Source organism: Carcharhinus amblyrhynchos, chromosome 8 (genome assembly GCF_965287045.1).
Source record: "Carcharhinus amblyrhynchos chromosome 8, sCarAmb.v2.hapA, whole genome shotgun sequence".
Lineage (NCBI taxonomy): Eukaryota > Metazoa > Chordata > Chondrichthyes > Carcharhiniformes > Carcharhinidae > Carcharhinus > Carcharhinus amblyrhynchos.
In genome coordinates, this window is record NC_137331.1 from 73,683,147 (window position 1) to 73,709,656 (window position 26,510).

General features: G+C 42.6%; 1 protein-coding gene and 1 non-coding gene across 2 annotated transcripts in view; both read left to right on the forward strand.

The window, feature by feature from the left end:
- Positions 1-26,510, forward strand: part of garem (GRB2 associated, regulator of MAPK1) — a 93,727-nt gene that overhangs the window by 13,365 nt on the left and 53,852 nt on the right. The gene's annotated exons all lie outside the window — the stretch shown is intronic.
- On the forward strand, positions 20,704-20,806 carry LOC145347126 (U6 spliceosomal RNA). Its single transcript, XR_013887783.1, has one exon. It is a non-coding gene; the product is annotated as a U6 spliceosomal RNA (small nuclear RNA).

A 26,510-nucleotide genomic window follows, 5' to 3' on the forward strand; every position in this document is an offset into this window, starting at 1 on the left:
GTGTGTCCTGATTCTATATTTAAACAGCAGTGATGGGCTTGATAAACATTAGCTATGACAGTACCTGGGTACTTTTTGGGCTGTTGCTGAAGGAGGACTTAAGCTTTTTGTGCCAGCATTATAGTTTCATAGAAGATTATTTTAGCCAGCAGAAGTTCATCACATTGTTTCAGCAAAATCTGTGCCCTTCTCACTCAAGGAATGGTGTTAATTACAGTAGTTGTTTTTAGCAGTCCTGAGTGACTTCAACATGAAATGAAAATTAAAATTGCTGAGGTACCATGATTCATTTCTTAAAACATTCTTAGCTTGTTCTTGTGGGCTTTTGAGATGTGCCAGGCTGAATAGGAGAAAGCAATTGCTGTCAGATTAACTTAAGTGCTAGCAGTCTGGGTTCTTCCGCTTCCGAAAATAATTTATTGCAGCCTGAAGCATTTGGTAACATATTTGGTTTAAAATCCCCATCTTACCCAGCATCTTCATTATGTTGTTCCCTCTTGGCTAGCAATGATTTTATATTGCAAGAATTTCATCTGATTGAGGGATTGGTGTGGTTTCCTAAGTTGTACTAATTCTAAAGTTAATATATTGGGGAACTAATTCTAAGGTTAGGATATTTGACATAAAAATGATTTGCTGAGCCGTAGGGCATTCTTTTTATGCCTAATTGCTTTTGTTGTACCTTTCAGAGTTGGTTTATAAAAAGTAAATGGCAATGAGGATAACATTGTCTAATATTATCTTTTGATTGCATACACCCTAAAATACTTAGGTGAGGCATTGGCTCAATTTGGACCTTAGCTTTGGCTCCTCTTATTTTTCAAAGCCTTGGAAGACTTTAGGGTACTTATTGATGACTTCATACAGTCCCCCCACGTGTAATCTGAAATCTCCAACTAGTTCAGCCTGATGTGTTGGAACCAATCTCCCCCCATAAAGCTGCTTCCTTGCCCATGTACAAGGATGAGTGGAGGCTGAACTGACTGCTGCATATAGGGTTGCCTTGGTGCTCTTTACCTGCAGTGCTACCCCTCTATAGATGGCTAGCTTGGCCTTTATGTTTTCTAAATTCAGGAAGTGAATACCAGCCTGGAGGCGATCATAACTCTGCTCTCTCTCTTTCCCTCTCCCTCCTCTCTCCACTGCACACCCCTCCCACCCCCACCTGATAGTGGAGATTATAGCTCCCATTTTTAAAAGGTGGCCATTTACTAACATCTCCATCATTATAAGGGCAACCTTTGTCACGAAAGTGCAATTTGATTGCATTGTTCCTGTTCCTGGTTATGGGCCTATCTGCAAGATACTGTCCAGTACTGGCCTTGAAGGTAGGCCTCCTCTTTTTTTGAAGTAGCACACATTTTGACTATCCTTGTATCTTAGCCTCAGTTGTGGTCTACTGCAGCATTTGGAATAATCCACTTTCAGGAATATGCTCCTTAGGCATCAGAAGGGTGCCTCTGACCTTTAACTGCCTAATAATGTGGCTCAGGCGCCACCAGCTAGAGGGGACTCTGTGATATTTTACTGATACCATCGCTGTCAGTTGAAGGATAGGTGTTGCATGAGCCTGCCCCTCCCAAATTGGAAGACACTGTTGTCTGATGTCCCCTGTAGGTCCTGAGCTCCTTTCCCTGCATTCTCCAATGATAAAGCTATCTCAATGGCCTCCTTTTACATCCAAATTAGGTTCTGCCAGTAATTCTTTTTGGACTGTCACGTTATTTTTGCAGACTAGTCTATCTTGCAACATGTTGTTCAGAGGTGGCCTGAAATCACAGTGCTCTGCCAATTTTCATAGCCTGGTCAGAAATTAGGTGACAGATTCCGCAGGGTTCACTCTGCCATGTTAAAACAGCGTACAGGAATATTATGGAGATTTTAGGTCTTAATAGTTTTTAACCAAGTTCACCAATTCATTAAAGGTTTTGGAGTTAGGGGCATCCAGGTAGGTCAGACTTTTTATTACACTGAAGGTCCGGACCCGCATGCCATCATTCCCCTCAATATTGTTGGCTCAAAAAAAGTAACCTGTGCACTCTGCGTATTGGGCTTGCATCGTAGGCTTCATGTTTACCAAAAAGAGGCATTTTTCTTACTGGAGAATTACTTGTCTCGACAGGAAAGATGGTCTGGAGGGAAGAAATGCACTGACTTTGCTCCTTGTTGCCCATGTAATAATCTTACTGAGGCCAGTCTTCTGTCATCAGTCACCCTTTATTTACAGTGTGTTCGCAGTACTGTTCAGCAGCTACAGAGTGCAGGTCAGCCCTGAGTCTTTTGACTGCTGACCTGAGTGGAGCCAGCTGGTTTTAAATCATACCAACCCCTCCCCCGCTCCTTTCCTATTGGGCAAGCCTCCACTCGTCTAACAGAGGAGCTTGTATTATACAAGGCCCAGAGGGAGATCCACGTGGCCATCGAAACAGTAATGTAGTGATGTTATTGGATTAGTAATTCATTCAGAAATATGGACTAATGCTTGAAAGGCACAAGTTCAAATTTCACCATTGGGGGTTTTTAAATGCAGTTAATTCAATAAACCTTGAATAACCAAGCACACATTAGCCATGGTGAGCATGAAATTGCTGTGTTTTTTAAAATCTGGTTCGCTAATGTCCCTTGGGAAGGAAATCTGTTTATCCTTACCTGGTCTGGTCTGTATGTGACTTCAGATCCAAACTGATCTCTGAACTGATCTTGCAAGCCACCTTAGTTGTACGTTGGGGGCACTTAGAGATGGGTGATAAATGATGACCACATTTCTCAGCATTTTGGTTGAGAAAGCGTCAAATCAAGCCGGAGTTAGAGTGCAGTACCTTTCTTGTCAGCTTGGATCTTGTTTGTCTCTCTTGTGAGGCCCATGAATTGGATTCAGTTGGACTTTGAATTTGGTATTTGGAGCAAGCAAGGAATGAATTTGGGTTTGCCTGGTTCACTCTGAGCGTTGGCTTTGTAACTTAAAGTTGGAGTAAAAAATTAAAACGAAAAGTGATGACTGTTGCGAAGTTGAGGAGAATGTTAGCATTTGGTGTTTGTAAAATTATTTCAATAATTGTAAAATGCTAAGAGATGCAAATATTGCATGTTCCCTTTTAAAAAGGTTTTTTTTGTTCTTATAAAGTATAAAGTTTAAAAAAAATACAAATGCATATGCAGAAAGAAACACTTGTATCAAAGGCCAAACAGCAGGGTTGCCTTGGTAACAGACTTCAGGCATTTGGATGTTTTGAATTCAGCCTATCAGCTTAAATTAGATTTGGATGCCAGCAACCTATTAGATTCAAAATTGATGTTTTGGTAACCCGAGAACTAATCATATTATAGGGGATGTTTGATATATCATCACAGATATAAAAGAACAGGCAGTGTGACAATAAGCACACAGCATCTGCCACAGCTCATAGCTTTTAGCTCAAAGCCTCATCTAGATAGCAAAGAAGACAAAATATTCCAGAAGACGACAAACTGATTATAATTTAAGATTGACTAAAATTCTGTCTTTTTATCAGAAAGCGGGAATTTTATTTATCTAAACAGCATTCCGTTAGAATCTTGTTTTATTCCATTTGTTAGTAGTTTGGTTAACTTGTTTACTGATAGTTAGATAAACAAATTGTTGATTTTAAAGAGACTCTCAGGTAGTTATTTTGATGTAACCACTAGAACTTGCTGAAGCGCAGATGTTATCACTTCTCACACACTTTTAACAGATTATGAGACAAGGTATTCCTCTTTGGTTAGATGTTATTTTCTCAGGGGAGGGGAAATCAACCTCCAGTTCATAACAATGGCTATGCCAGCAATGCCCACACCTTGTGAATGAATCAAGACATAAAACTCTGCATGAAAATGAAATGAAAATATGGTTTAATCTTGGAATCATGATATGATTTGATTTGCTCAAAATGTCTTGCTAATTTGAGCGATATTTCATTTCCTAGCTATATTCCAAGAAGTGACAATGAAGTGTTTGGAGGCGTTATCATGCTGCTGGAATAGCATTAATTTTACTAAGTTGTGCTTTTATCTGAATCATACTTCACACAGTGAAAATTTCAAATTTAATCCTGTATGTTTAGTTTTGATTTGTGATGTTCACTGTTGGCTGTCTTTTGAGGATGCATCCGCTCAGCTCATGCGTTTTTGCCATGGGTCTTCATGCGACTGAGCAAGCTAATCTTCACCCACATCTTTGAGCTCATAGGGCCAGATGTCTACAAGGTAGTGAGATCTGGAGTGCAGGATATGCTGTTTTTTCTTTCATTCCCTCGTTATTAAGCTGTTATAAATTGTGGTACAGTTTGATGGATAGTTTGTCACTGTTTTGAATCATTGGTGGTTCACTCTTTCCAGTCATTAATGTGATGCTGCTGTGCTTCAAGGAGCACTTCAGTGTATCTGAAACATTTTCTTTGTCCTGTTCTGAAACATTGGCAATTTGAGAGTTGAGAAATCAGGTACTTTTTTTGCGGGAAGGGAGGTGGGGTGGGGGGTGGATGTGGAGAGACTGATTTCAACCATTTGCAGGAGATTTCCTGAATGCTTATGCAGCTAGCTTCAAAAAGGACACTAGTGTTTGATCACCCTCCCATTGAATCTGGAATATGCAGCTCAGACATTGCTGGTAGAATTTATCTAACCCCTTGTGTTGTTGATACATAGTGCAGGTCTTAATTGCAGTGTGGGAATGTGATGATGACAGCTGCTCTGTACATTAGAACTTTTGACTTGTGCGATCTTTGTTGTCTTTGGCATAACTGATCTGGTGTTGGATGATCTCAGCAATGATGGCCCTTTGAGTGAGGTGGTTGACAAGATCTGGGAAGTGCTCAACATGTTCCAGAATGTTTTCTTCAACATATATATGGGAGTTGTAAGATTTGATTGACCAAGTGTGGGTTGATGTGAGTTTTGTTCTGGCAAGATTTGAAGACAGACCAAGTTTCTTGTACTGAAGGGATGGAGAGTGGTTTGCAAATCTAGTGCAGAGTGGGCAATGACACTACTCCTGCACAAACTGTTGATCATGTATGTCTGTGGTGATCAGTTTAGTTTGGCATGGAGGCAACTGAGGTGAGGGTTTCCCATCCATGTGGGATTTTGTACCGGAGGCAGTTGATTTTTGATGAGATGAATAGCCATTTTCAGGTAGATTGTAAACTGTACGGGGCCATTACACAGCCTTGCTTGGCACCAGTCTAGATTTTGAAGGTGTCTGTTTCACAGCTGAAGACAGCTACAGTCATTTCCTGAAATCATTGCATGATTCTGATGAAGTTTAGGCCCCTGATCTCTGGAACACAATCCACAGAGCTTTGCTGTTTACTGAGTCAAATCATGGAATTGTTATGGTGTAGGAGCAGCTGTCTAAATGAGTATTGTGACTTAGTGCCTTCTCTCTGCCTTTTCCCTTTAACCCTATATGTTGTTTCCATTCAAGTAGTTATCTAATGCCCTCTTGAATGCTTTGATTGAACCAGCCTCCACTTCCAAAGTTTTGGCTAGGTTAATGTAGAAATGAAGAGTTCCTGGTCTTATTCTCAACATTTTTTTTGGATTTGTCTGACAGCAAAGACCACATCATCGTTGAATGCAGCTTGTCATTGAGTATGAACTTGGGAATTTGGGGAGTGAGGGAATTCAGTACAATGAGGGAGGAGAGAAACAGTGGTTGGTGAATATTTTGCTCATTTATCTTTCCAAAATTCTATCATTTAATGTAAATAAGGTTTTTTTTTAGGAAGGTTTGCTAGCTCTTTGAGAATAGGAGGATTTCTTAATTATAAATAAAATAAATTCATTAACAATAATAAAGGTGACAAAGGGATGATTTGTTGTGACTGTACAACGTGGAAGTGTCTGCACACCAGTGTGATCCAGAGCAATTGTGTCTATAGTACGTGTCAGTAGCTTGAGGCATTTTGATTCCGGGTCATTCAGCTAGCTACTGCACTCCAAGCCCAAGAAGGGCCAAGTTACCTGGACACTTTACTCCAGGGGGTGATCACAGTGCCTGGTTTAGAGTCTTCTGATTTGGGCAGGAATAGGAGGGGTTGACTGAAAGTGAGGCAGGTCAGGTGATTGAGAAGGTTGGTGTGGAGGAGCCTCGGCTCCTGCAATTGTCCAGTAGGTTTAAGGCTCATGCAGTTTCTGGGGATGAAACTGGATGTTAGAGTGGATGAGCAAACTGACTATGGTAAGGAAAGCCATTCAAGTGGGAGAAGTTGATAGGAGTATAGTGGTAAAAGTTGGGGTATGGACGCAGTTCTCTGCAGCTGACAGTCCAAATGGCCGTGCTTCCTGTCCATTGGCAGGGATCAGGGTATTTGCTCGGTCTGGAGAGGAGCTTGCAATGGGAGCAAGAAAATCCAGTTGTCATGGTCTAGGTTGGTGCCAATGGCATAGATACTTCTGGGAAAGAAGTTCTGCTTAGGAAAGATGAGCAGCTTGGAGCTAAATTAAAAAGCCAAACCTTTCATACTAGAGATTATTACCTGAGCCATGAGCCATAACGTGGGGAGATTAATGTGTGGTTCCGAGACTGGTGTGGGAGAAAAGGGTTTTGATTCATGGGGCACATACACCAATATTGAGGAAATTGGGAGCTGGGCTGTTGGGGTGGGCTTCACCTAATGTTAAAGGAGCCTTGAGGTGACAGCAATCTTAACATCAGTTTGAAGAGGTCAAGTGTGGTTCTAAGACCAGTGTTTTAAACCTGAATAAAGATAAGTATAAATGTATGAAAGCAGAGCTAGTGACTGGGAAACTGGGTTAAAAGGGAGTCAGTAGAGATGCAGTGACAGATTTTTAAAGATGTATTTCATAATACTGCAAAAATCTATCCCAGTTTAAAAAAAAGGAAAAACTAAAGGTTCCGTTACCAGGGGATTATTGATTATCCCTGTCTTGCTGCTCGTTACCAGGTCTAAAATAGACCGCTACCTGGTTAGCTCTAGAAGGTATTGCGCTAAGAAATTATCCTGCATAAACTTCTTGAGCTAGTGGTAGGGGATGGGGATATGGCGAAGGTCTTGAATAACTTTTTTGTTTCTGTCTTCACGGAGGAGGACGTGAATAATTTGCCGGGTGTTAGCGATGGAAAGGTGGTAGGAATGGAGGGTCTTAATGACATTACTGTTACTAGAGAGGTGGTGCTCGACAGACTGGAGGGGCTGATTGTGGACAAGTCCCCAGGACCGGATGGAATGCATCCGAGGGTTCTGAAAGAAATGGCGGAGGTGATAGTGGATGCCTTGGTGGTTATTTTCCAGACGTCGCTGGATTCCGGGGAAGTGCCGGAAGATTGGAAAACGGCTAATGTTACGCCGTTGTTTAAGAAGGGTGCCAGGCAAAAGGCGGGGAATTATAGGCCGGTTAGTTTAACGTCTGTGGTAGGTAAAATGTTAGAATCCATCATTAAGCAGGAAATTGCGAGGCATCTTGAAGGGAATTGCTTGATAGGGCGGACGCAACACGGTTTCATTAAAGGGAAGTCGTGTCTGACAAATTTACTGGAGTTCTATGAGGATGTGTCTAGGGCAGTGGATAGAGGAGAGCCGGTGGATGTGGTCTTTCTGGATTTTCAGAAGGCGTTTGACAAGATACCTCACAAGAGGTTATTGCAGAAGGTCAGGGGACATGGAGTTGGGGGTAGGGTGTTAGCGTGGATAGAGGATTGGTTGTCAAATAGGAGGCAGAGAGTGGGGGTCAATGGGTGCTATTCGGATTGGCGGATGGTGACTAGTGGGGTGCCCCAGGGGTCGGTGCTGGGGCCTCAGCTATTTACCATTTATATAGATGATCTGGAGGAGGGAACCGAGTGCAGGGTGTCGAAATTTGCTGATGACACCAAGATTGGGGGAACGGCAAATTGTGCGGAGGGTGTGGAGAGTCTGCAGAAGGATCTAGATAGGCTGGGCGAATGGGCCAGGAAATGGCAAATGGAATTTAATGTTGGCAAGTGTGAGGTGGTCCACTTTGGTAGGAAGGACTATTACTTACGTGGCGAAAAACTGCAGCAGGCGACGGTGCAGAGGGACCTCGGGGTCCTTGTGCATGAATCGCAAAAACCCAGCTTGCAGGTGCAGCAGGTGGTCAGGAAGGCGAATGGGATGCTGGCCTTCATAGCGAGGGGGATTGAAAGTAGGGAGGTCTTGCTGCAGCTGTATAGGGCATTGGTGAGGCCGCAGCTGGAGTACTGTGTGCAGTTTTGGGCGCCGCACCTGCGCAAGGATATTTTGGCCCTGGAGGGAGTGCAGAGGAGGTTTACTAGGCTGATACCGGAGTTGAGGGGATTGAGCTATGAGGAGAGGCTGAATAAACTAGGCTTGTACTCGTTAGAGTTTAGAAGAATGAGGGGAGATCTCATTGAGACGTATAAGATGATGAATGGGATGGATAGGATAGAGGTGGAGAGACTCTTCCCGCTCAAAAAAGACAGTAGGACTAGGGGGCACAGCCTCAAGATAAAGGGGAGGCGGTTTAGAACGGAGTTGAGGAGGAACTTCTTCACTCAAAGGGTGGTGAATCTCTGGAATTCTCTGCCCGTTGAAGTGGTGGAGGCTGCCTCGCTAAATATTTTTAAGAAGCGGGTTGATGGGTTTTTGATAAGAGAAGGGATTAAGGGTTATGGGGAGAGGGCGGGAAGGTGGAACTGAGCCACGACAGATCAGCCATGATCTTATTGAATGGCGGGGCAGGCTCGAAGGGCTGGATGGCCTACTCCTGCTCCTATTTCTTATGTTCTTATGTTCTTATTTTCCAGGCCACCTTTAGCAGTCTGTTTTGTCCAATCTGTGGGTAGGTTAAAAGTAGTGATAGTCTTGTAAAGAGTGAGTCTGGGGAATTGATTTAGAAAATAAAGAATATTGAAGAGGAATTGTGTGTGTATCTTCACCATAGAAGACTTGGAAAACTGCCCAAAGATACTTGAAAATCAAGTGGTGAATTGGAGAGGGGGCCTTACAATCGCCATCACTGGGGAAAAGGTGCTGGGAAAACTGAGTCGCACAGGGTAAGAAAGTTCCAGGACCAAATGGCCTGCATCCTATGATCTTAGAGAAGTGGCTTCAGAGCTTGTAAAGGCATTGGTTATAATCTTGCAAAATTCATTAGATTCTGGAAGGGTCCCATTGGATTGGAAAATACTTCCTTCTTTGTTGAAGAAAGGAGGAAGAAAGCAGGAAACCAAAAGCCAGTTAGTCTAACATCTGTCATAGGGAAATTGTTAGAATCCCTTATTTAAGGAGATTATAGCAAGATACTTAAAAGTCATAGTGGGGCCGGCAGATCATCATGGTTTTGTGAAAGAAATGTTGTTAATGAATTTATTTGTTTTTTGAGGAAGTAACCTGGAGTGGGAGGGTGAGAATCCGGTCGTTGTGGTACATGTGGGTGCCAACGACGTAGGCAAAATGCGAACTGAGGATCTGGGGAGGGAATATGAAAAGCTGGGAATGGAATTAAAAAGTAGAACTGACAAGGTGGTTATCTCTGGGCTACTGCCTGAACCGAGTGCAGACGGGCGTAAGGTTGATGAGATTAAGGAAGTGAATGGGTGGCTCAGGGATTGGTGTGAGAGGAATGGGTTTGAATTTATGGGGCATTGGCATCAGTATTGGGGTGGGTGGGATGGGGTTGGTCTGAACCGTGCTGGGACCAGAGTCCTGGCGAATCGTGTAAATAGGACTGTAGACAGGGCTTTAAACTAATGGGGGGGGGTGCAAGGGTAGGTGACATTACGGGGGCTAAAGTTAAGGAGATGGTACAGGTAAGGGAGGAGGCCGAGGATGTCCCAATAATAAAGAAAGTCGGGGGGGGGGGGGGGGGGGGGGGGCGTTCTGCAAATAGGGTCCAGGTGAAGGCTGGGGTGAAGGCGCTTTATCTGAATGCACGAAGCATTCGGAATAAAGTGGATGCGCTGGTGGCGCAGATTGGCACAAATGGATAAGATCTGGTGGCCATTACAGAGACGTGGCTGCAATGTGACAGGGACTGGGAGCTGAATGTCCAAGGGTACCAAGTGTTTAGGAAGGATAGGCGGGAGGAAAAAGAGGGGGGGGGGGGGGGCGTAACTCTGCTGATTAAGGATAGCATCAGGGTGGTAGCAAGGGATGATATAAGAACCAAAGAGCAGAACGTGGAATCGTTGTGGGTGGAGATTAGGAACAGCAAAGGGAGGAAGATGCTGGTGGGTGTCGTCTATAGGCCCCCGAATAATGATCTGGAGGTGGGGTGGGCTGTTAACGCGCAAATAAGTGCGGCGTGCAGGAATGGGACGGCCGTAATTATGGGAGATTTCAATCTGCATATTGATTGGTCGACCCATGTTGGACGCGGTGGGCTTGAGGAGGAGCTCTTGGAATGCTGCCGGGATAGTTTCCTTGAACAGTGTGTGTTGGAGCCGACGAGGGAGCGAGCTATCTTGGATCTGGTGTTATGTAATGAGGCGGGTAGAATTAGGGACCTTGTGGTGAAGGATCCCCTTGGGGAGAGTGATCACTGTATGGTGGAGTTTCTGGTGCAGATGGAGGAGGAGAAAGTGGGTTCCCGGACACGTGTCCTTTGTTTGAACAGAGGGGAGTACGGTAGGATGAGAGAAGAATTGGCGAATGTTGACTGGGGGAGCGCGTTGGAAGGTAGGTCTGCTGAGGAGCAGTGGAGGATCTTTAAGGAGATCTTTCTTGGTGCTCAGCAGAGATTTATTCCGATGGTTAAAAAGGACTGTAGGAGGAGAGGTAATAAGCCATGGATAACGAAGGAGGTGAAGGAAAGTGTTAAATTAAAAGCGGAGGCGTTTAGAGTAGCTAAGAGTAGTGGGCGAGAAGAGGATTGGGAGAGGTTTAAATGTCAACAAAGATTGACAAAGAAGTTGATAAAGAAGGCTAGGAGAAACTATGAAGTTGGGCTAGCGCTTAATATAAAAAAGGATAGCAAGAGTTTTTATAAATATATAAAAAGGAAGAGGCTGGCTAGGGTGAACGTTGGACCCTTAGAGGATGAGAGGGGGGACTTAGTGGTAGGGGATGGGGAAATGGCTGAGGTCTTGAATATCTTGTTTGTTTCGGTCTTCACGGAGGAAGACGTGAATAATTTGCTGGGTGTTAGCGACGGAAGGGTGGTAGGACTGGAGGGTCTCATCGAGTACAAGCCTAGTTTATTCAGCCTCTCCTCATAGCTCAACCCCCTCAACTCCGTTATCAGCCTAGTAAACCTCCTGTGCACACCCTCCAAGGCCAAAATATCCTTGCGTAAGTGCAGCGACCAAAAACTGCACACAGTAATCCAGCTGCGGCCTCACCAATGCCCTATACAGCCGCAGCAAGACCTCCCTACTTTTATATTCAATCCCCCTCGCTATGAAGGCCAGCATCCCATTCGCCTTCCTGACCGCCTTCTGCACCTGCAGGCTGGGTTTTTGCGACTCATGCACAAGGACCCCGAGGTCCCTCTGCACCGTCGCCTGCTGCAGTTTTTTGCCACGTAACAAATAGTCCTTCCTACCATTATTCCTACCAAAGTGGACCACCCTGCACTTGCCAACATTAAATTCCATTTGCCATTTCCTGGCCCATTCGCCCAGCCTATCTAGATCCTTCTGTAGACTCTCCACACCCTCCGCGCAATTTGCCGTTCCACCAATCTTGGTGTCATCAGCAAATTTCGACACCATACACTCGGTTCCCTCCTCCAGATCATCTATATAAATGGTAAATAGCTGAGGCCCCAGCACCGACCCCTGGGGCACCCCACTAGTCACCAACCGCCAATCCGAATAGCACCCATTAACCCCCACTCTCTGCCTCCTATTTGACAACCAATCCTCTATCCACGCTAACACGCTACCCCCAACTCCATGCCCCCTTACCTTCTGCAATAACCTCTTGTGAGGTACCTTGTCAAACGCCTTCTGAAAATCAAGAAAGACGACATCCACCGCCCTAGACACATCCTCATAGAACTCCAATAAATTTGTCAGACATGACTTCCCCTTAATGAAACCGTTAGAGTTTAGAAGAATGAGGGGAGATCTCATGAGACGTATAAGATGATGAATGGGATGGATAGGATAGAGGTGGCGAGACTCTTCCCGCTCAGAAAGGACAGTAGGACTAGGGGGCATAGCCTCAAGATAAAGGGGGGGGGCGGTTTAGAACGGAGTTGAGGAGGAACTTCTTCACTCAAAGGGTGGTGAATCTCTGGAATTCTCTGCCCGTTGAAGTGGTGGAGGCTGCCTCGCTAAATATTTTTAAGACGTGGGTTGATGGGTTTTTGATAAGCGAGGGGATTGAGGGTTATGGGGAGTGGGCGGGAATGTGGAACTGAGCCACGACAGATCAGCCATGATCTTATTGAATGGCGGGGGAGGCTCGAAGGGCTAGATGGCCTACTCCTGCTCCTATTTCTTATGTTCTTATGTAACATGTGGATTAAGGGGAACCTGTAGATGTGGTGCACTTAGATTTCCAAAATGCATCTGACAAAGTGCCACATCAAAAGCTACTACCAAAAAACACACCATGGCACAGGGGATAACATATTAGCGTGGCTGAAGGGATTGGTGAGCTAACAGGAAGCAGATGTTGGGGATATATGTCTTTTTCAGGTTGGCAAACTATGACTTGTGGAGTCCAGAGATAGTTGCTGGGGCCTCAATTATTTACAATCTACATTCATAGTTTGGATGAAGTGACTGAATCTAGGGTAGCTAGATTTGCTGGTGACATCAAGATGGATAGGCAAGTTGGTTGTCATGAGGAGGTTTAGTATCCGCGAAGGGATATTGACCACGTTAAATGAGCGAGTAAATTGTGAACTTGTCCACTTTGGCAGGGAGAACAGAAAACATATTATTTAAGCGGTGAGAGACTGCTGAGGGACTGTTGCGTGAACACTAAAAAATGGTATGCAGGTGCAACAAGTAATTAAGAAGGCAAATGGAATATTGGTGTTTGTTACAGGAGGAATGGAACATAAATGTAGGTAAGTTTTACTGCAGCTGTACAGTGTATTGGTGTGACTACATCTGGAATTGAGTGTGCAGTTTTGATCTCCCTAATTTGAAAAAACATACAATTGCATTAGAAGCAGTTCAGGGAAGGTTCACTCCACTGATTACTGGGATGAAAGGGTTATCTTATGAGGGAAGGTTGAATGAGTTGGGCCTATACCATCAGAGGTGAGAAGAATGAATATTGATCTTATTGAGACATACAGGATCCTGAGATGAATCGATGGGGTGGATATGGAGTGGATGTTTCCTGTTGTCGGGGAGACAAGGGAGATAGTTTAAGAACAAGACTGCTATGAGGGTAAATGTTTTCTCTGAGGGTTGTTAGTCTATGGAATTTTTTACAGAAAGCAGTGGATGCTATGTCGTTGAATTTATTTAAGGCACGGTTATACAGATTTTTAAGAGATAAGAATGCAGGGTTATTTGGGAGGCAAATAGGAAAGTGGAATTGAGATTGCAACCAGATTAGTAGTAATCTTATTGAATGGCAGAGCAGCTCTACGGGCTGAATGGCTCCCATCTCCCTTGAAAGGTCTAAATCCACATTGGCTTGGGGAAAGTTTCCTCAGCCACAGGAAATAGGTAATTCAGGAGAACGTTGGACAGCATTTTTGTTGCTGTTGGTAAGAGAGAAATATTTGATTTAACTCCCTGCTTGAAGATAATTACAATTGTTGCATTGGTAAAGTTTGGGGCAGCAGTTTTTCCTCTCAATTCCATAGATTGAGTACATGGTGTGGATGTCAGCCAAAGGATCACTCGAGTGGAATGCCATTGTAAGCATCACAGGCATATTGGGGGAATGTTGCTATGTTTTTCATTCTTTGATTGCATAGCTCTCCCTCCGATGGTGGTTCACCTTTTGGATTCTACCACAGGTTACTGGAGGATAGCCTGGATTGTAACAGCTGTGGATTCGTGATTGATGAATTGTTCAGAATGCTCTTTCCACCGTTGATGGATGGCATTGTCATCCTTAATAAGACAAGCATCATTCTATGGAATAGGGAATTTTGTCACTTTAATCTTGGCTTATAGATGGCATTGGTGGTTTAAAAAGAATTTTGCATGTCCTCATGGTCAGCATATTGTTGGATCTCTTGCACCTTCTTTCTTTATCTTCTGAATTTGTCTTTAGGTTTGAATTATTGAAATGTGATATTAAGAAAGTTGTCAGATAAAATAAGCAATTCGGAGAGATGAATGATTTACATACCTTGCAACAAACAGTCGAACCAAGATGAGTTTCATGTGAAACTTTGTTAATCTTTCTGTATCTAATTAGAGTGCAGAAGTTTCTTGTGTGAGCATTTTTAAATTTTAATTTACTGCTTCATGTTTTGGAGTTAGTTTTGTGCTACTGATTAGCAGAGTCTGAACTTTCACAGCTGATGAGTCATTGGATTATGGGTTACAGAATAATAAAACTAGGTTTCCCTTGATGTGTCTGTGATGGGAAATTCAGCTCCTGCACAACAAACCAGTGTGGCATAATTTGTTGAAACTGGCTCATGTTACTGATAGTTGGTTTCGAAGGACTCCTTTGTTTATTTTCATTTATATTCACTGTTTGTGGACATGAGGTCACTTTGTATTTTTGTTCTGGTGACTTTCTTTTAGATATTTATTTCTGGTGGCACAGTCTCATTCATTAGCTGAACTGAATGACTAGACCCCAAGAGCAGTCTTTTCATCTATGTTCTATCTACAGAGCAGTGATAATGAGGGACTTCAATTATCCAATATAGAATGGGATAGTAACACTGTGAAGGACAAAAGGAATGGGGCAGAGTCGAGTGGTGGTGGTGCTGAGGCATTCCTGGAACATTCTTTATCAGCTTGTTTCCAGCCTAATAAGTGAGGAAACAGTGATAAGTCTGGTACAGGGAAATGAAATGAGGCGAAAGCAGTGTATTTTAGTTGACGGAACATTCTAAGTAAGTTAAATTTATTTATTAGTCACAAGTAAGGATTACATTAACACTGCAATGAAGTTACTGTGAAATTCCCCCGGTCGTCACATTCCAGTGCCTGTTAGGATCAACACACCTAACCTGCATGTCTTTCAGAGTGTGAGGAAACCCATGCAAACTCTGCACAGACAGTGACCTCATAGAGCCATAGAGGTTTACAGCATGGAAACAAGCCCTTCGGCCCTTTTTTTTAAAATCCCTAAGCTAATCCCAATTGCCCACATTTGGCCCATATCCCTCTATACCCATCTTACTATAACTGTCTAAATGCTTTTGAAAAGACAAAATGTACCAGCCTCTACTACTACCTCTGGCAGCTTGTTCCAGACACTCACCACCCTCTGTGTGAAAAAATTGCCCCTCTGGACACTTTTGTATCTCTCCCCTCTCACCTTAAACCTATGCCCTCTAGCTCTAAACTCCCCTACCTTTGGGAAAAGATATTGACTATTTACGTTGTCTATGCCCCTCATTTTATAGACCTCTCTGAGGTCACCCCTCAGCCTCCTATGCTCCAGAGAAAAAAGTCAGTCTATTCAGCCTCTCCTTATAACTCAATCCATCAAGTCGCAGTAGCATCCTAGTAAATCTTTTCGGCACTCTTTCTAGTTTAATAATATCCTCTCTATAATAGGGTGACTAGAATTGCACACAGTACTCCAACTGGGGCTACACCAATGTCTTCTACAACTTCAAGACATCCCAACTCCTGTAGTCAACATTCTGACCGATGAAACCAAGCATGCCAAATGCCTTCTTCACCACTCTGTCCAGCTGTGATTCCACCTCAATCGGGAATCGAACCTGGGTCCCTGGCCACTGTGCAGCATTTTGGTCGCAGTGAGGGGAAGAGCAGGGAGTTGGACTAATTGGATAGATTTATCAAAGGGCCACTTCAGATATGATGAGCTGAACGCCCTCATTATATGTTTTTTTTTGTTTGGAACCACATTAAATTAAAAGATTATTGTAGTAACATTTTTTCTTTTTTCCAGTAATTATTGTTGAAGCCTGTTAGACAATTCTTGGGATTCTGAGAAGGGATGGAGAGTCACTCCTAATGTACTATTTGTTCTGCGAGTAACCAAGTGTGAAATTGTGCTAGATGAAGTAAAACACAACTTTTATGAAACTGAGAATCCACAAAAAAAGTTTCTTAACCCAAATTAAAAGGGAATTTTCTTACTGGCAGATGCAGTCATTTAGACACTGATCTGATATCTCTAGAAGATGGCTTTAAATCTTGTCTTTGAAAGAATATTATACATTTACTAGCTGTAAGAATGCTACATGAATTGGTACAATGTCCTCAGTGCGGAATCGCCTTACTTTGTGCTACTGGGTAGTAGGAAATAGTTATACTGTGTTCATGAAATCCTCTTCTAAGTTTGGGCTTAAACAATCTGAGGGACCTTTATTGAGCGTTTAATCACACAAGTTTAGCATTGGTATATTCGGGTATGCATCATTTAGGTTATGCTAAACATGAGAGATAAAGGGCAAACTAACTTGGAAAAAAATTGGAATGAAACCTCCTTCCCAACAGCAAAATTTGCATTTCACAAACAAATACTTCTCCAGGTGTTCCACAAGGATGTTTATCAAACAAAATTTGACACTGAATCACAAATAGAATGGTCAAGAATGGAATGAGAAGTAAGTTTTAAGGAACACTTTGAAAGAAGAGAGAAAGACATTTGATAAGGTTCTTCTTGGCCAGCTGGTACTAAAGGTAAAGTCTCATGGGATCTGGGTTGTGCTGGCTAGATGGACACAGATCTGGCTGGGTCATAGAAAACAGTAGCGACGAAATGGTATTTTTCAGAACGGAGATCAGTAATTAGATGGCGTTCCGCTGGAACTTCTTTTGTTTCTAATATGTACATGTATGTATGTAAGAATGTATATAAATGATCTGGAGGAAATGTAGATGATCTGATTAGTAAGTTTGCAGATGACACCAAGTTTGGTGGAGTTGCAAATAGTGACAAGGACTGTCATAGGATGCAGCAGGATATAGATAGATTGCAGACTTGGACAGGGAAGTGGCAGATGGAGGTTAATCTGGACACATGTGAGGTGATGCATTTTGGAAGGTGAAATTTAGGTGCGAATTATACAGTAAATGGTCAAACCCTTGGGAGCGTTGACATGCAGATTCCTGAAAGATGGATAAGATGTGCAGCATATTTGCCTTTATTGGCCAGGGCATTGAGTATAAAAGTTAGTAAGTTATAGTACCGCTATATAAAAGTTTAGTTAGACCCATTTGGAATATTGCGTGCAGTTCTGATTGCACACTGCCAGAAGAATGTGGATGCTACGCAGAAGGTGCAAAAAAGGTTTACCAGGATGTTGCCTGGTCTGGAGGGTTTTAGATATGAGGGAAGGTTAGACAAACTCATTGTTTTCACTGCAAAGATGGAGGCTGAGGGGTGAACTGATAGAAGTCTGCAAAATTGAGAGACGTAGAGTGGATAGTCAGAGGCTTTTTCCCAGGGTGGTAAGATCAACTATGAGAAGGACAGGTTCAAGGTGAGAGGGGAAAAGTTTAGGGGAGATGAGCGGGGAAAGTTTTTCACGCTGTGGTGGGTGTCTGGAATGTACTGCTGGCGGAGATGGTGGAAGCTGGCACGTTAGCAACATTCAAGGTGTATCTTGAGAATACACATAAATGGGAGGCGAACAGAGGGGTAGAAACTGCAAATGGCTAATAAGAATTAGGAATCGGCACAGACTTGATGGACCAAAGGGTCTGTTCCTGCGTTGTATTGTTCTTTGTATAAAAAGGTAAATTCGTAGCTTAGGACCTAGATGTTTGGAGGTATGGGTACCGGTGGTGGATCCAAGATTATTGTGGATGAGCAAAAGGCCATAATTGCTTACTGAAAAAGGGCAGTTCCATTAAAGAGTTTGAAAACGGATGAGAATTTTAACATTTACGTTGTTACCGAACTATAGCCAGATAAAGGGGTAAGATTAGCGGCAGCAAGGACATCCAACTGTAAAATCGCCTGCCAAAACCAAAAATGGTGGTTGAAATGAAGGAGTGATCAATCACCAATGTGGTGACCTATTGTATCATGGGAAGAGCCAAAGGAGGAAAGAAAGATGTTGCTGAACCAAGTGCCAATACGAATGGATGAGTTTTGGATTGATGGATGAACTAAGCTTAACGTAGCAGAGTTTTGGAGGACCTTAAATTTGTAAGATCAGAGGCTGGCCAAAGACAGCATTGGAGTTGAGTCTATGGCCAGAATTTTATTTCCACCTGCCACGGGAATTGGAGAGGCAAGGGACAGATATGGAAAGGTCCATTGACTGCAAGCGGGACTTTGTAGTTTCAGAATGAGCGAGGTGGTAAAAATCCTGTCTATGACATGGATGAAGCAACCAAATGTAGAGCAGCTAGATTTGCAAATGGTAACAAAGTAAGTAGGAAATTAAGTTGTCAAGGGAGGCAAAGGGATATAGATAGGTTAGGTGAATGAACAATAGATTGGTACATGGAGTATAATGTGGGGAAATGTGAACTTGTTCATTTTGGCAGGAAGAATAGAAAAGCAGAATACTATTTGAATGGAGAGAGATTGCAAAACTAGGTGGTATAGAGGAATCTGGGTGTCCAGATACGTGAATCAGGAAAATGTTAAAATGCAGGTATAACACATGATTAAGGTTGCTATTTATTGTAAGGGGAATGAAATATAGAAGTAGGGAAGTTTTATTGCAATGGTACAAGGCCTTGGTGAGACCACATATGGAATAATGTATACTCCTTATTTGAAATAATTAATGTATTTCTGAGAAGTTTACTCAACTTGTTTTTGGGATGAAGGGTTTACCATGCGAAGAAGGGGTGAACAGCTTAAGCATTTATCCATTGGAGCTTAGAAGAATTAAAGATCATTTTATTGAAACATACAAAGTCCTGGGGGGACTGAGGGTGAATGTTTTTTCTTGTGGGGGAGACTAAAACCAGAGGACACAGCTTAAGGATAAGAAGTCCACTATTTAAAACAGCAATGAGAATTATTTTTGAGGGCTCAGTCTGTGGAATTCTCTTCCCCAAAAAGCAGCAGAGGCTGTGTCATTGAATTTATTTAAAGCTGAGTTAGATGGATTTTTGATAGGCAAGAGGAGTCAAGGGGTATGGGAGAGTAAACAGGAAATTGAGAAAACAGTCTGGTCAGCCATGGTATTAAATGGTGGAGTGGGTTTGAAGGGCTAAAGACCTCCAACTGTTCCTGTGGAAACGTGCATTTTTGGTACTCTGCATTTTATACTGCTGGCCTGATGGTGACATGAGTGATTTGACTTTGAAAGCACATCTGTTGACCTTTTTGTGCTTTTTTTTCCCCCCTAGTTTCATTTGTAGTAGGTGAAAGATATCAGTTGCTTTAGGTCAGTAGGTTTGTTTGAAGTCAATTTTGAAAGAGCTTGTAAAACATTTGAAGACCTTCTCTTCTGCTCATTTTTGATATGTACATTTATCAATTTTTAAGAACTTCTAAGCCCAGTCAGCAGTATTTTGTATTAAGAATCAAAAATAGGTGAGGCTTTTAGAAAAATATTTGTTTAAATGCTTATTAATGTTGTGTCAAGTTCATGACAGCACTTTGCAAATCTGCAAGTCCGCTACCAAGAAGAGCAAGAACAGCAGACACTTGGTAATACTATATACCATATCCAAGTTCTTTTCCATCTCACACACCATTTAGACTTGGAAATATCTCACTGTTCTTTGATCCTTACTGGCCTAAAATGTTGGATTTCCCCCTCTGATTGCACACCTTCAACTCAGACTGCAGTGATTCAAGAAGATGGCTTGCTGCAATCTTCTTGAGCAGCTAGAGGTGGCAATAAATGCTGGCCTTACCAGTGACACACATCTTCATAGATAAAGAAGAAAAAGATTAGAATATGAGTTTGTACATTTGAACTCCTGCTCTGACCCTAGTGTTTATTTGAGATAAAATTTCACTTGTTGTAATTGCTGCCATTGCGTAACAGAATTCATCTGGAGGTGTTGAGTTTCAGATGCGTGACTTTCCATTTGAGGTTTACAGGTGTGGCTCTTTAATGTGGGTGGCAAAATTGGCTCCTGTTGTGTTGTCAGATAGCATCTGCGGCAAATAGGACACATTTGAAATTGATTTATGTTCACACAATCGATCACTCTGTTAATTTGAATGCTTCTACTGTTGATGCATCCAGATTCTAAACCCACCATATCATGCCAGCTTTTCAAAAATATTTCCTGTTTGTCACAGTGTCAGAGCAGAAGGGCCTAGTTTCAAATATGGTAAGGTTATCCATGACATAATTGACAGAATATTACTTTTTTATGAGTTAGGCACAACATTGGCTATTAGAGTTGAGATGCTGTTCATTCTTGCTCTTTCTACAATTTTCTGAGAGACCAACTTTCAACCACATAATATTCTCCCTCTTTGATAATTTTTTAAAAAATGTTCCCACGCACATTGGTTCAGCTTGTTAAAGCAGTAAGTAGCTGAGTTAGATGGAGTAGGCGTTTTCTTCATTCAATTTTGGGATGTAAATGTATCAGCATTAGGTTAGAGCAATGAAAATAGGCCCTCCAGTCTCCAAGCCTGCACCAACCATGCTGCCCTATTTAACTAAAAGTTTGCTGTAATATTATGGAAATCTTGTAAGATGTTTTACATTGTTAGAAATTAAAATTAATTGAAAGCTTGCTTCAGCAACACGCATCCTAAAATTGAAACTATAGAGTTGATCAGCATTGACCCTACGCAAGGTTGACATGCAAATTCATGAAACCTTCCATATTTTTTTAAATGAGCAGCATGGTGGCACAGTGATTAGCAGCATCAGGGACCTGGGTTCAATTCCGTCCTTGGGTGACTGGGAATTTGCATGTTCTCCCAGTGTCTCTATGGATTTCCTCTGAGTGTCCGGTTTCCTCCCACAGTCCAAAGATATGCAGGTTAGGTTGATTGGCTGTGCTAAATTGCTTCTTAGTGTCCCAACATGGGGGTTGGGGGGATTAGTGGGGTAAATACATGGGGTTATGGGGATAGGGCCTGGGTAAGATGTTCTGCCAAGGGAATTGGTGCAGACTCAATTGGTCGAATGGCTGCCTTCTGTAGTGTAGGATTCTATAAAACCAGCTTTTTGATCCATATAGCCACCTGCTGAGTTTACTCGGCCCTTTCTGCTGTGCAATATTACAAATTCTGTTGATTTTACAAGGTTGAATTAATTGGATTAATGTTCATGCTTTTAGATTTTTGACAATTGAACCTTCATGTCCTGTTTCCAGCACTTGAGACTGGCTTAGCAGGATTTAAACATGTTTCAGTTGCTGGAAGTATTCTAACATCCTCTGTTATAATCCATGTAGACACTGATACTTTTATAAGGAATGAATTCCCCAAACAACAAACTAAAATAACTAAAGGACAAAATTTCACATTTTAAGACTTTTACTGCAACAAACTAAAATCACCTTGACTAAAACATTACTTAAGCAAACCAATGCATCAAGTTTAAAGAAAAGGCGTATTTACATTAAGTAACGAATGTAATCAAAATAGGTCTTAGAACTAACTCTTCTCATTATGCACTGCACTTTGGGTAGGTATATGATGTTATAAGATCAAGTCTCAAGTTAGTGCCAGCTTTTCAACAAGCTTATTTCTCTGCAACATCTCCCATCTACAAGATGTGCTGCAGCAATGTCCAGAATCTTGATCCTATCATCTTGAAGGATGAGGGCAGCAAATGCACGAGAGCACCAGTGTACTTTTACACAAGGATGCAGCTATTCAAGAAAGTGACTCACCCTCACCTTCCCAAGGGCAGCTAGGGATATGCAATAAATGCTGGCCCAGCCAGCGATGCCTACATCCTGTAAAATAATAAGGAAATCAGAGCTCTGCCTTTTGCTTTGCATCCCGATTCCTGGAATCGGAAATCTCTCTGTGCCCCAAATGTTTGTCTGCTGCAGGGTTCAGAAACTGGGTGAGTAATTTCCAACTGACAGTGTGCTACTTGTAAATGATGTAGGATTCTGCGCCCACATGGCCAATTTTGGGAGTTATCCTGCATGGCCATCGTTTTGGTGGGAGATGGTGTTTCTTTGAATGCAGATATTCTACCTTGTAGATATGGTTAATCCATTAAACCTACTAATACATGGTTTTGTTGAAAGATAAGGTGTCATGCGAAGTTCAAGTTGCTGTCTTCAACCCTTTTGTTCATTTCCTCAAAGCTGACAAAGAAGCTTTAAGTTACACGATGTAATTAAAACAAATATAAGTCCATGAACCCAGAGTTTGCGGTACCTTAGTAATTAAGTCGTCAGCACCAGTTCCTCATCAACAGCTGCCTTAACTGTCCCACTAACAAAAATTGCAACGGAACTATTTAAAAATGGTGGTTAAGACAAAATCCATAAATGTTGCTTCAGACCAACATGCAACCCTAAAAATGAGTCGTATCAAAATCTTACACACTCCACTTGATTGAAGGGGCTATCAAGCCCCAACTAATATGTTATTAATTTTTTTCTAATGTAACGAAAGCACTAATATCTACCTAACAATGTATAAAATTGCTCAGCTAGGTCCTGTCCATAAAACGCAGAAATTACTGCCTTATCAACCTGCATGCAATTAACAGAAATGTGATGGAAACTGTTATCAGCAGTGCTGTCAAATGGCGTGCAGTTAGCAAATAACCTACTGATTGAGGCTCAGTTTAGGTTCTGACAGAATCTCCCTGCTCTAGACCCCTTTACACCCACACACACTGACCCAAGCTGGGAATTGAACCTGGGTCCCTGGAGCTGTGAAGCAGCAGTGCTAATCACTCTGCTACCATGCCGCTATGTAGATCACTAATTAGCCTTCAGCAGGTGGATTGTGTACAATTCAGAACACCACACTTCAAGAAGAATGTTAAAATCTTCTAGAGGATACAGAGGAGATTTACCAGGATGAATTAAGAATTGTACTACTCATCACTTGTTTCAGTTGCATTGTGGACTTAATACTCCGGTGTGCCAACTAGCTAAGAAATCAAAGGGTAAAAATATACCAGTAATTCAATTTCTGTTGGAATGATTGGGTGTAGAGTTCTGTAGATGCCTGTGTGAGTAGCCTCATAATGGCCATATTATTCTTAAATGAATGTTGCTTTGCTGAAATGAACTGAGTCAATAGGAATAGTGTCTATTCTACAGTGCCCCAGACAGTGGCATACTGTCTAATGTGACATTCACATAGCTTTGAATTGGAAGGGTTAAATTTTGGAATTCTCAAACGGAAATGTTAGCTAGATGTTTTATCAGAAACTTGACACTAAAAGCAAAATGGATAAATGACAAATGTCAATGTACTATTTTTAAACTGATCAAATCTCTAGGTTTATGTTTTTGATTACTAACGATAATAATGCATAGTGTAGAAGCTAGTTGCCTTTTTTTTTGCAGGTTATGTATATTTTGCCTTAGTGGAAACTCAGTACACTTGGTATGGTTATGCAGTTGTGAAAATTTTAAATACGGAATGCCCAAAGTGCAGAAGAAGGCCATTCAACCCTTCAAATCTGGGCAAATTCTCCGACAAAGCATCGTAGCCAACTAATGCTCCTGGCCTGCACATCTTGGGTCACAAAGGGACAATTTAGCATGGCCAATCCACCTGCAAATCTTTGCTCTGTTGTGGAAACCCACATAGACACATGGAGAATGTGCAAAGCACACAGTTACCCAAGGCTGGAATCAAACTTGGGTCCTTGGTGTTGAGGTAGCTGTGCTAACCACTGGGCCACCCTGCTGCCACTGTTGTTGTTGCTCAACTTGAAATGACTAAAACTCGTCTGACCTGGATTTCTAGTTTTGAGTATTTATTACAGAACATAGTGCTGTGTATAGATGTATTTGAAATAAGTTATAGAATTCAGGTTTAATTCTTTTGCTGTATCCTGCCAAGGCAAAGGAGGCGATCTTACCGTTCCTCCCCACCAGCCGAAGGGTGGGTAAGCCAGTAAAATCGTGCAGAGCCTAGAAAACGGGTTAGTGCTTGATTTCTTGCCTCTTGCAATTTTAGCAGCATTGGATATCCAATAAAGTCAGCCTCACACCCACTCCCAACACAAAACTGAGTAAATTACTTAAATATATTTAAATACTGATTTGTAAGTAATTGACAAGCCTAGGATGCAGTTGTCTTGGCTCGCTTGCCGGGGAGAGTTTCTCTCCATGGAGAATTACAGCTAGTCCCCAGAAATGTGGACCAGTCATGATGGTCTTGCTGGAAGAACCGGGAGGATGCTTAGGCCCCCTGGAGAGGTTAAGGGCAAGGGCAGTGCCAAGGAGTGCAGGGTCAGAGGGGGTTGGGGGGAGGTACAAGGCCTTCTGGTGGGCAGGGCCTTCTGGGGGCCAGTCAGTTGGGAGGAGTGGGGTTGTGCACTCTTCAGGTGATCAGTGGGGAGAGCCCCACTACCCTTCTTCAGGCAATCGGTAGATTGGGGCCCGTGATAGATGAGGAGGGTGGGTCGCTGGATTGAGGCTGACTACAGCAACAGAGGCCTGACATATCTGTCTCTATCTCTCTCTCACCCTCCCCCTCCGCCCCCTCTGCTGGTTGCCATTGCGCATTTGTAGCCACAGAGGTCAGCACGTGTAATGGCGCCCTCTGCTGCTATGGCAAGTTTGCTGGTGAATTAAGCTCCACCCCCTTCCCCTACAGGCAAGGAACAGTTTAGTCCATTTTTTCCTGCACTCAGTGGATAAGACACTGGATTTGAACTTGCCCAAAAAAAGGGTCAGAAACACTCCCGTTTTCACACCCATCCTGGACTTAGAATCGCTTTGGTAAAATTTCTCCTCCTTCCCCCGAATGTTAATATTTCGGAGTTGCAGCTCTCGCTACAATGCATTTACTACTGGTGCCTTTTAAAATGTCTTGAAATTGCTGGTATGAATATTGATCTAGGTGACACATTATATTCGCTGGAGTTCGGATGAAAGAGGGGGATTGCATAGAAACCTAATAAGTTCCAACAGGACAAGACAGGATGGATGCAAGAAGAATGTTCCCGATGGTGAAGTGTCCTGAACCAAGGGTCGCAGTCCCAAGAACATGGGGTAAATCTGAGATGAGGAGAAATTCCTGCACCCAGAGATAAGCCTGTGGAATTCACTACTACAGAAAGCATTTGAGGGTAAAATATTGTTTGTTTAAGAAGGAGTTAGCTATAGCTGTTGGGACAAAGGAGATCAAAGAATATTAGGGGAAGGCAGGATCAGGCTGTTGAGTTGGATGATCAACAAATTAATGAATGGTGAAGCAGGCTCACAGGGCCAAATAGTATACTCCTTCACCTTTTTTCTGTCATCCTGCCTTAATCCTCCTTCCTTTAATATCTCCCTCTGTGTAAACTCCCCCAGTCCATATTCAGAACAATTCATGTGGCTTTGCTTCTCCCATCATATCGGCTGCAGATAAGGCCAGCTGTGATCATTTCCTTTTATTACTCCCCAATCATCTCCCCCTTCCACTACCAAACCTCACCACCTTCTCTGCCTACCCTTCGTAGGTTGAAGTAATGCTTGAGGAGAGAACTGAGGTGATCCACAAAGAAATCACCCAATCAGTGTTTTGTCTCCTCAGTGAAGCAGAGATAGGACTGTGAGCAATGAACACAGTGGACTAAATTGAAAGAAATGCAAATAAATTGCTGCTTCAGCTGAAAAGAACATTTGGGACCTTGAGCAGTGAGGAGACAGAAGAAAGTGGAAGGTGTTACAACTTCTACGATTGCATGGGAAGGGCTTGCAGTGATGGTGATGATAGAGGGGTGCACAGGATGTTGTGGAGGGAACATTGTGGTTGCTTAATATTCCAATTCACCAGCTTGCCTTATGCTCACATATCTAGGACCCTGCAGCAGGCAGAGGTCCATGAAGGCCAACACCATCTGGAGGAACAATACTTTATCTTCCAAAAACGCACTTGCAGCCTTCTGGGCTCCAAATTCAGTTGAGCAATTTCAGATCATGAGCCCTGTCATTGATTTTGAATTTTTCCCCCATCCGGCCCATCGATCTTGCAGCAACAGCAATCCCACCCAGGCCCTATATATTCCTGTAACATCACATATTTACCCTGCTGATCCCCCTCACACTCGGGCAATTTACCGTTGCCAATCAACTTAACCAACTCATCTTTGGAATATAGATGGAAATTCATCAAAACTAGCAAACAGGACCCTGACTAAAAATGTAAACCTCTAAACATCTTCTTTTCCTTCCCCCAAAATGGACTTCAAAGTACTCAATCTTTGATCTAAACACCCTCTCTCAAAGATAATCTACATCCTACCACTGAAATAAATCAGAATCCACTGGACCAAATGTCTGGACACTTCAGTAACATTCACTCCTTGACAAAAATCGCACAGAAGAAATAGGAACAGGAGCTGGGTGGAAACCTATAGAAAAGAGGCCAACCACATCAACCCCACCTCGA